Source organism: Lolium rigidum, chromosome 2 (genome assembly GCF_022539505.1).
Source record: "Lolium rigidum isolate FL_2022 chromosome 2, APGP_CSIRO_Lrig_0.1, whole genome shotgun sequence".
NCBI lineage: Eukaryota > Viridiplantae > Streptophyta > Magnoliopsida > Poales > Poaceae > Lolium > Lolium rigidum.
In genome coordinates this window covers 50,085,957-50,095,877 of record NC_061509.1, presented here as the reverse complement: position 1 = coordinate 50,095,877, position 9,921 = coordinate 50,085,957, and the positions used below count along the sequence as shown (strand labels likewise).

General features: G+C 45.6%; 1 long non-coding RNA gene across 1 annotated transcript; it reads left to right on the top strand.

The window, feature by feature from the left end:
* The first annotated feature begins 8,249 nt into the window (after window positions 1–8,249).
* Window positions 8,250–9,449, top strand: LOC124686411. Its single transcript, XR_006997824.1, has 3 exons — window positions 8,250–8,481; window positions 8,624–8,748; window positions 9,405–9,449. It is a non-coding gene; the product is annotated as an uncharacterized LOC124686411 (long non-coding RNA).
* The last annotated feature ends 472 nt before the right edge of the window (window positions 9,450–9,921 follow it).

Genomic DNA, 9,921 nt, shown 5'->3' with positions numbered 1-9,921 from the left:
TCTACAACTCACATGTCTTGCATGTCCCATGCCATCTTTGCAACCCATACATTCCACTTGATCTTATACCCTATCCAATGTTTCAACACTAGATCACTTTTTCCCCTTTTACCTCTTGTTTCTTTGACCCAAGATTTTAATTTTCAAAACCCGTGGCACACCCACAGGAAAATGGCCAAGTGAAAAGAACAAATGCTCTCGTGCTTTGCGGTATCAAATTGAGTCTTATCGAGCCGCTTGAAAAAACGCCAGGATGTTGGCTTGATGAACTACCATCAGTGATGTGGAGCATAAGGACCACACCAAACCGGTCTACCGGATACACACCATTTTTCATGGTCTATGGAGCAGAAGCGGTCATACCAACCGACATCATCCATGACTCACCGCGAGTCCAACTCTATACCAAAGAAGAGGTAAAAGAGGCCCAAGAAAACGATGTTGACTTGCTCGAGGAACAAAGAGAACTGGCTTTGGCAAGATCGGCCATATACCAGCAAAACCTCAGACGCTATCATAGCCGGAAGGTTAACCCGAGAGTGTTCCGGGAAGGGGACCTAGTGTTTCGTCTTGTGCGCGCACTGAGGGACGGCACAAACTCTCACCTCCGTGGGAAGGACCTTTCATTGTGAGCAAGGATCTGCACAATGATGCCTACTACTTAATTGATGCACATGAATACAAGAAAGGGAAGAAGGACAGGTCAGGAGAAGAAACCAAGCGCCCATGGAACGTAGCGTTGCTTCGTCCTTTCTATTCCTGAAGATATGATGTAAGGTGTTCCTTTTTTGTACCTTATTTGCTATGAATAAAGATGCTGGCACCTCGAATGTATCTCGGGGACTGCCTCTACCGGAATCGCATGCAATGTGTTTATTTTTTCTGTATACCGATTTGATTGTTGGAAGCTTTCCTTTCCGGTTTAGTAACATGCTAAACCTAAAGGAGTCTTCGAGTTAGCCGTTGTCCGAAACCTGGCTTCATGGCAAGCAAGATAAACCGGAAGGTTCTAAGCACGTGAAAAACAAAAAAGAAACCGAAAACAAACAAACCGAGGAAAATTTAACTAACCCCGGTCATACCGGTTTTTTGTGAAAATTTCGAATTTTTTCAAAGTTCGAGAAAGTGCTTGCTTGGCAAAAGAACTTTGAGCTCATACATCAAACATCCAAAAGAGGTAGACAGAGCCAAAGCAAAAGAACCAAGCGTGCATCGAATTGAATTCGGGAATGAATCCAGAATCTTCACCGTGCAAGATCAAAGTGGAACGAAATAAGCAGGTTTAAGCCAAATGATACCGGAATGCACATATGCTTAAAGAGTTTAGCATGCAAACCTAACAACTACTTTGTCTTACACAACCAAAAGGGGCTTAGAGTATCATACATCTTTCCCACCCCGGCATACCGGGGGCAAATTAACGATCATTGTTTTTCATGAGGCACGGCAAGTGTTCACTGGTATAAAGGAGGTGAGCTCTCCGGAGCTGATGCTTGAGTGGCAGGTACTTCAGGGGCTTCTGGGGCAGTTGGAGCTGGTTCTGGGGCACCGGCAGCAGGTTCCTCGGACGCTTCTGCCTCGGCTTTGGCCTCGCCCTCTCCGGTTTCTTCATCTTCCTCCTCGTCTTCATCGTCGGTAAATACCTCTTTGAGGTTAGCCGGAGGAGGGATGAAGGTACTGGTGGTGGCGTAGCTGGTGATTTCCTAGGCCCTGGCACGGCGCGCGGCGTCCTTCGCTGGATCCTTGTTGGTGGGAGCATCGTCCCGCATGCTATGAAGTGCATCCAGATCCAGGCCCTCGTACCAGGAGCACACAAAGCGCTGTGCGATGTCAGCTCCGGCACGGGCAGAAGAGTGGCGCCATTCGCTTAGCCGGCGGCCGGTTCCTTGGAGGCGTTCAGCGATGAGCTTGCTTTTCTCCAGAACGGGCTCGTCGGGCCACAGGCTTTTGAAAGCCGTAATAGTAGCACCAGGCAACATGCCAAGGGTCCATTCGACGGCGCACATATGAGTGATCCTGCTGTACAACGCAGTGAGGCGGTCCTTGGTGGTCCAGAGGAGGTTGGCGTCAACCACTTCCTCGACCCGGCTCTTGGCAACAGCGGTCTCAGCGCGCAGCTGGGAGTCCGGGAAAAGCTCTGGGCAAAGGATAAAAAGACAAGTATGATAACAAGCCGGTATACGAGTGAACCGGTGAAAACGCAAAAGCTTATAAGCAAGGGGAGAAAAAGCTTACTCAGGGCCTTGGCGTCGGTATCCTTGACCATGTCTTCGATGCCGGCCAGGTACACCTGAACCGCCTCAAGGTGCTCCTTCTGCTCCTGCAGCTGCTTCCGCTCCTCCTCCAGCTCCCGCCGCAGTTGCTCTTATGCCTCGGCAAACTGCTTCCTGGTTTCCTCCACTTGGGCGTTGCCGGTGCTGATGGCCTCCTTCACCGCCCTAGCGTGCTCCGACCCAGCCTGGATCAGCTGATCCTTAAGCTTAGCGGTTTCTCCCCGCTGGGCCTGGAGCTCGCGCTGGTGCTGGAGTACAAGCTCATCCCGGGCAGCTGAAATCTGGAAGGCATGAGTTTAGTACAAAAGATAACAAGTGAGAAAACAAACCGTCGAGCGGGGCTTACCCTTGAGCGCAACAACTTGGGCGGTGAGGTCCTCCGCAGAAGCTTCCGACAGAGCAGCTACACAGAAAGAGACTGGTTATAAAAAAGTGTATCAAAGGCAGGAACCGGTACCAAAGAAGCCGGTGGATTAAGCAAACCTTGGCACTTGCTGTGGTCGAGCTGGAGGGCGGCGAACTCCTCGTTTAGGTTATGGTGCTCCCATAGCAGCTCTTCAAAGACCTGCTTCCGGGTGTCCAACACGCTCTGCAGAAGTAAAAACACCATAAGCTATGCCGGTTTCTTTTAGTTTCACGCTAAGTACTTCATGCTTAACCCGAAACTCGGGGACTAGTTATGCCGGTTTTTTGCAGTTTCGCGCTAAGTACTTCGTGCTTAACCCGAAACTCGGGGACTAGCTATGCCGGGTTTTTTGCAGTTTCGCGCTAAGTACTTCGTGCTTAACCCGAAACTTGGTGACTAGCTATGCCGGGTGAAAGATCGAGATGTCGCCTAGAGGGTGGGGGGGTGAATAGGCAATTAAAAACTCTTGCGGATTTGTCTTGTAAGAATGCGGAATTAAACTATCGTTTAGTTTACAAGCACAAACCCAAGATATGCTAAGCTCAGCTAAGTGTAACAATAACAACTAGAGCTAAGCAAGATAGGCACAAGATATATGTAGCACAAGTGATAGCAAGATATATGAACTTCAAGCACGATGGCTATCACAAGGAAAGAGGGCTCGGGTATAGAAATAACCGAGGCACGCGGAGACGAGGATGTATTCCCGTGTTCCCTTCCTTTGCAAGAAGGTACGTCACGTTTGGAGGGGTGGAGGTCCACGAAGGATTCCCCGCGCCACGAAGGCTCACCCTATTCTCCGAACCACACCCATGAAGGATAATGGCTCTTTCCTTATGGTTAGCTTTTCCTCCGCTCCGAAGATGGCAAGCTCCACAACCACTTCACAAGCTCCACGAAGGAGAAGCCCGGGCCTCTTCACAATATTCTTGAAGAGATCACCGGAGCACCAACCGCCAAGCCAACTAGGAGGTCACCCTCCAAGAGTAACAAGCTCACGGTCTCTCACTCGAACTAATCGTGGTGGAGAGCTCAACACTATGCAATGATGCAAAGCAAGAACACTAGAGGTGTTCAAATCCTTCACTCTCAAATCCCACCCAAACAACAAATGCTAGGATGAGATTGGAGAGGAAGAACAATGGAGAAAGTCAACAAAAGACTTCAAGATCTAGATCCCAAGAGTTCCCCTCACTTAGAGAAGAAATGGTTTGGTGGAAGTGTAGATCTAGATCTCCTCTCTTAGATCCCTCAAGAATGAGCAAGAATCATGGGGGGGGGAACAAGAGAGAGAGCAACTTCTTCAAATGCAACAATGGAGGTGAGAGAAAGGGAAGAAGTAACTTGCTCAAGGTGGAAGAAGGGTTATTTATAGCATGGGAACAAATAAAACCGTTGGGGGAAAAGACAAGTGAAAAAAGGCAAGAAAAACGGGCCAGAAATTCGCCCAGCCGGCGGCCCAGCCCGGCCGGCCGGGCTGGAGCCGGACAGGCCGGTCAGCAGCCCGGCCGGACCGGACTGTAGGCCGGAAATGGCGGGTGGGCCGCGCGGAGGGAAGAAAGGCCCAGGCGGGGCGATCTGGGGGCGCCGGCCGCGGTGTGGGCCGCGTGGGGGAAGGAGGCCCAGCGTGGCAACCGGCTGGGCCGGGAGGTGCGCCGGGTGGGCCGGTCGGCGGACCGGGCCCGAGGCCGGTTACAGGCCACCCTCCGGTCCGGTTGGCGCCCGGTGCGGACCGGGTGGGCCGGCGTGCGGCCCGGCTGACCGGTCGCCCAGCCGGCAGCCCCTCTCTTTTTTTCTTTTTCTTCTTTTCTCCTTTTCCTTTAATAACAAGTGCTCCCAAACTCCGATTCGAATGAAACCAATTTTGTTTGAGAGATAAGAACAAATGCTATCCTATGGAAAGTGAAAGCACAAGAATCTGTAGGAGGGGATTTTATCATGAATATAAAAGGTAGAACCTTATATCATGAATAACCGGTAAAATCACCCAACCTCGAAAACGCAATAGAAGATGCATGCGAACTCCGTTTCGATGAACTTGGGCTTGTTGTAAAGCTAGCAACAAGCTCAAGAACCTTACACATAGAAACACCAAGAAGCAATAAGGATATGCAAAGTATGCAAAGGATTGAGCTCCCTAAGACGATGTGATCAAGTTACCCAACCGAAAGCCCCTCTTGATAGTGCGGCTATCTATCCTATAATCCGGTCTCCCATCAACCACCTTGAGACCGGTAAAAGGAAAACCTATCAAGGTCATACCTTTGCCTTGCGCATCCCGCTTGATCTTGATGATAACTCTTCAAGCTCTACACATGCCGGAATGCCTCACTTGATCATTGTTGCTTTGTGAAGACTCACAAATGCTCCCCCATACACTATGATGGGAAAGCTCCATTGATGCACGTCTTCACATGTCCATTATCACCAAATGGACGGCAAGCTTCAAGCATGTGATTCACTCAAGATGCTCATCTTGAACTTGCCCAACTCAACCTTGTATCTTCTCATACTCACATAATTATAGAGCATGGCTAATATTGAGTTCCACATAAGAACTCCATCTTCATTTCTTCTTCTTGATGATATCACATTTATATCTTCATACCGATGATCTTGATGCCAATACACAAGGTATACCTTTATCTTCATGGCATCCATACTTGAATCCAACACATGGAGTACAAGTAGTACCTATGGAATATTCCTTCATATAAACTCAATGAAAACATTAGTCCATAGGGGTTGTCATTAATTATCAAAACCACACATAGGGGCAATGTACCCTTACAATCTCCCCCATTTTGGTAATTGATGACAACCACAATAAGAGGGTTTATATAATGAATATTAGAAACAAGTACGCAACTTATCCGAGAATAAGTTGTGTACAAGAGGTTGTATTTGATATGGTCAAGTAACACAAAGCTACTAGCCCATATCAAAACCGGCTCTACTCACACAACTACAACAAATGCAAGAGATGTGAGTAGAACCAATATATATAGAGAAAACTCCCCCACAATGTATGCACGTGTGATGAACATGAATTCATTGCATATATTGTCAAGATTAACCTTTGGGATAGTTTCCACTATATATATACAACCATGCAAGACATATAAATATGGAATGCATGAGAGGACAGAAACACTTAAGCACAAACCAAACTTAAGTATAAAACCATTCCCTTAAACCCTCTAAACTTCTCCCCCATTGGCATCGATTGTCAAAATGGGTGAAAAATTTAGAAGGCCAATATAATGTGAGTTCCTCCCCAAGGTGTGCACTTTTCATAATTTGAGTGGAATCAAGTGCACATATCCAATGATGAATACTTGAAGGAAGTCACACTATATTGAGGATCAAAGATTGCATAAAATTAACATGGTGAAGCGAGCTTCAACAAATAAAGCAAGCAATCAAAAATCCAATTGGACAAACAAAGATATCATGATAAGAGAGATATAGTGCTCTAAATAAAGTAAGAAAGCTCCCCAAGGTTCGTGCACAATTTATAATGTTTGCATTTGAATACAATATGCACAAACATGGAATCCTCACTCCCTATATATCATTTAGAACACAACTAAGATAAAGAGAATATGCTTACCAAGAACAACTTGAGTACAACAATTACGAGATATGAGTGCATGAAGAAAAACAAATAAACCAAGCACTCATAAATCTTCTTTACCAAAAACACTAAAATCAAAAGTATAAGAAGATGGTTGGCAAAGAACAAGGATATCAAGGTGATGGATCAACGCTCTCATGTATATGAGTTTCTAAAGTGGACAAGATGATCCATAAAGAAACATGCACACACAAGAGATTAATAAAATAAATAAGACAAGATATCCAAGATGAAGTCATAAAATATACCAAAGGATGTTTGCTTAAGAAGCATATATAGCCTATGGCTCCAACTTTCACTTATGGTATATGAATGAGCTTCAACCAAGTTAAATCTCAAAAACATCACAACTAACAATAAGGGAAGTAGAGCTAGTTGGAGTGTTTTGAGAAAGGCAACAAGTATCATAAATATGGATTTATTTCGCAATTTCATCAATATTGCACATAAGAGCGCTTTGAGGAATTGATATGCAATAAATTGCTAGAGGGCATATTTGAGATAGGTGAATCATAAACATGATATACATATATATATATATATATATATATATATATATATATATATATATATATATATATAGAAACTCTATTAAACCCCCTGGGTGTAGAATAATTAATTCTGCACCCGGGTCGGTCTAGCGAGCCGGTCTGCCGCACCCCATTGCATCGAACCTGCTCGTTGTTGCGAGCCGCGCCCTACCACGCGCTGTAATTTTGTTTGCTTTGTTTTACCCCGGCGGTTTTCTGTAGCACGGTCGTTGCCTCGTGGCATTTGGGAGCTAGCCAACTACCCAAAGGCATATTCTTTTTCGTTCTCCCCTGGGTTGAGACCGTGTCCTGCGGGAGCGGTTCAAGCTGAATCGAGATGCGGCGGCGAACCGGTATGCGTCCGGCGTCGAGCAGTGAGCGGCGGCGAGCTGCGGGTGGATCTGCGCCGACCGCGCCCTCGGCAGCTCTTGGTTGGCTGGCCGGATCGGCGTGCTGCGGGCGAGCTGTGGCCGCGGGAGGCGACGCCGGCGACATCGGCATCCTGGTCAGGAAGCGCGGCGATATCGGCGTCGTGGTCCGGCAACACGCGGGTCGTGGCTGCGGGCGGCATCGGCATCGTGGTAAGCGCCTGAGGGAGCACCTTCAGCCTTGCTGTTTCAAAACTGAGGGAGCATGACGGTGGTCTTCGACAGAAGGTACGATGGCATCTCGGTCGTTTCTTTATTCTATGCAAATTTTGGTTAATTTGATTATCAAGCCACTGCTCCTAAACAAACAAGTTGAGTATAAATTTGTACCAAATGAGCTGCAGAGTCCTGATAACTAGGAGATCAGAGCTGTTTTTTCAGCCATTAAATATCTTTTACACCAAGAAGCTAGATCATCATCTGTCCTTCGATTTATGTCGCTCGCCGAGCAATCAATATTAGAGAATACGATGTGCCTGCCAAACCTGCCAGCAGTGTACATATTGAATTCGTGCCTTCATTAGTCTGATGGGCTTGAGGAATTCCATTTATTTGCTCTGCCATGTGCACTTGCTAAGTGCTAATAACTAACGGTGATTAGAAAATGCTGTCTTGATCTTGTTGGGACGACTGATCCTTCCTGCTGCCTTACGGTAATAAGAAATGATGCAATTATGTTCTGCATTGTATAACCTATTATTTTGTAAATTCAGCATCAATAATTTCCGATGCTTTCTGCTGAATTATACTGCTTAGCTTGTTGGATGTTCAGATTTCCTTTTTTATGTCGTGTCGTTTTCTTTATTCATGGACATTGACCAGTGCTCACAAATGATTGTCTGTTCATTTTCTTTGTTGTGGTGACGCCGTGAGGGGCGGGCCTCCTCGGAGTCTAGTCGAGCAGCGGACAGGCTCGACAGCGCTGTCTTTTTCCTCGACAACGTTGTTGGTCGGTGGGTGGACTCGGTGGCGTTGCGGTTGGCGGGCTGAACCATTGAAAATAGCGCCACGGTGAGTGGCATTTTGCTTCGGTGACAGGCAGCACGCCGGGTGGTGGCTGCAGGCGGTGTTGCGTGTCTAATCGCTTCGTGGCGAGCTGAAAAAGGGAAGTAATTCTAGGTAGAAGCAAAAACCTGGTAGAGATTAACAACATGTGGCAGGTTAGCTGATTTCTGCTGCAGAGCATGCGTTAGGTGATCAATATCAGGTATCCATATAAATTGTTGCCCCAAACGTATTTATCCGCTGTGCTATGTTTATCAGCTCTCCATGGCATCTAGCTGCCCTAACTGGCGGCCAACGGAATAAGGAACCTAACTTCTCCTCTTGTACTATTTTTCTGATGTCAGTGGCTAATCAGGGGCAGGAGATTCAATCCTTATTTGTTGCCTGCTGACACGGAGCAGTGGTACATCAGAAATTCATGTAATGTGAGCAATTGCTATTCTTATCTCGTCCAACTGCTTCCTCCCAGGTGAGCTTACTGATGGCCTACAATAGTAGTAGTTTTGTTCTTATCCGTGTTTATATTCCGTCGAAAAATTATCTTGAGCTGTATTTCTGCAATGGATCTGTGATACAATGCTATTTTGTATGAACATATTTTCAGTTAAGGTATGCTTGCCAGATGGATTAATCTCCAATTCGGATATAAAATTAATTTAGATTTTTATGGAATTAAAAGATACGGTTTGACTGTTTGTAGTGATGATTTTGATTCAATCTTGTATTTTCTTATACCCGTTGGAAGCATAATGTCCTATTTATTTTACATCCTTTTGTAGTTCATATACATCTCCGAGTCTCCGTAGATCAGTGAACTGTAGCAATTTTTTTAGAATAGTTCAACTGCAGTTTGTCAGTATCTAACTTTAAAAGGTATAAAAAAAGCTACTAGCTGGTGGAGTTATATGGTCCTTGCGCCTGTGGTTTGCTAGCCAGTAATACTTATCATTTGATGCATTACTGGCTCTAAACATAATACATGCTTCGACAATTTATCACTGAAAGGAAATCTTATTTGTCAAGTTCCCAGTTCTGCTGGGTTGCAGATTTAACATCTGTTTCGGCACATTCTTACAACAAACCTATGTTGTTAATTGGTCTTTGATTGTTCAATCATATGGACAGATAACTAGCCTCATGCTTTCCAGACTGATTGTTCAATAATATGGACATGTGACCTGAATTATGGATTAGATATGTCCAGCTAACGATGTTATGCAATCCTCCTGTAATTAAGGTAATCTATTTTATCTGTTATCGCATCTGATATATTTTTTACAAGGCTTGGTATGCTAATTTACTTCTTTCTCGGAGCTTGTTCGCACTGCTAGCAGTTCCATGATACTTAGAATCTCGCATCGTTGATTTTGGTGATTACTCCAGTGATAAAAAACAATTGTTTCCTAGTGTCAGTTCACGTTGCTGCAAACCTAGCATTTTGCACGTGTTTGCTACGGAAATCCAAGTTCTGCCATCAGTTTTCAGCCGCCTAGGTAAATCCTAACAACCGGCCATCCATACCATGGTCTGTACAGTTTTCCTACAATTAATACCCTGATTTTTTGGATCTCTACTTTCTGATGGAGCTTGCAGATTTGACAACCATTTGGTGTTTGCATCAAACCTGGAACAGGAAAGACCA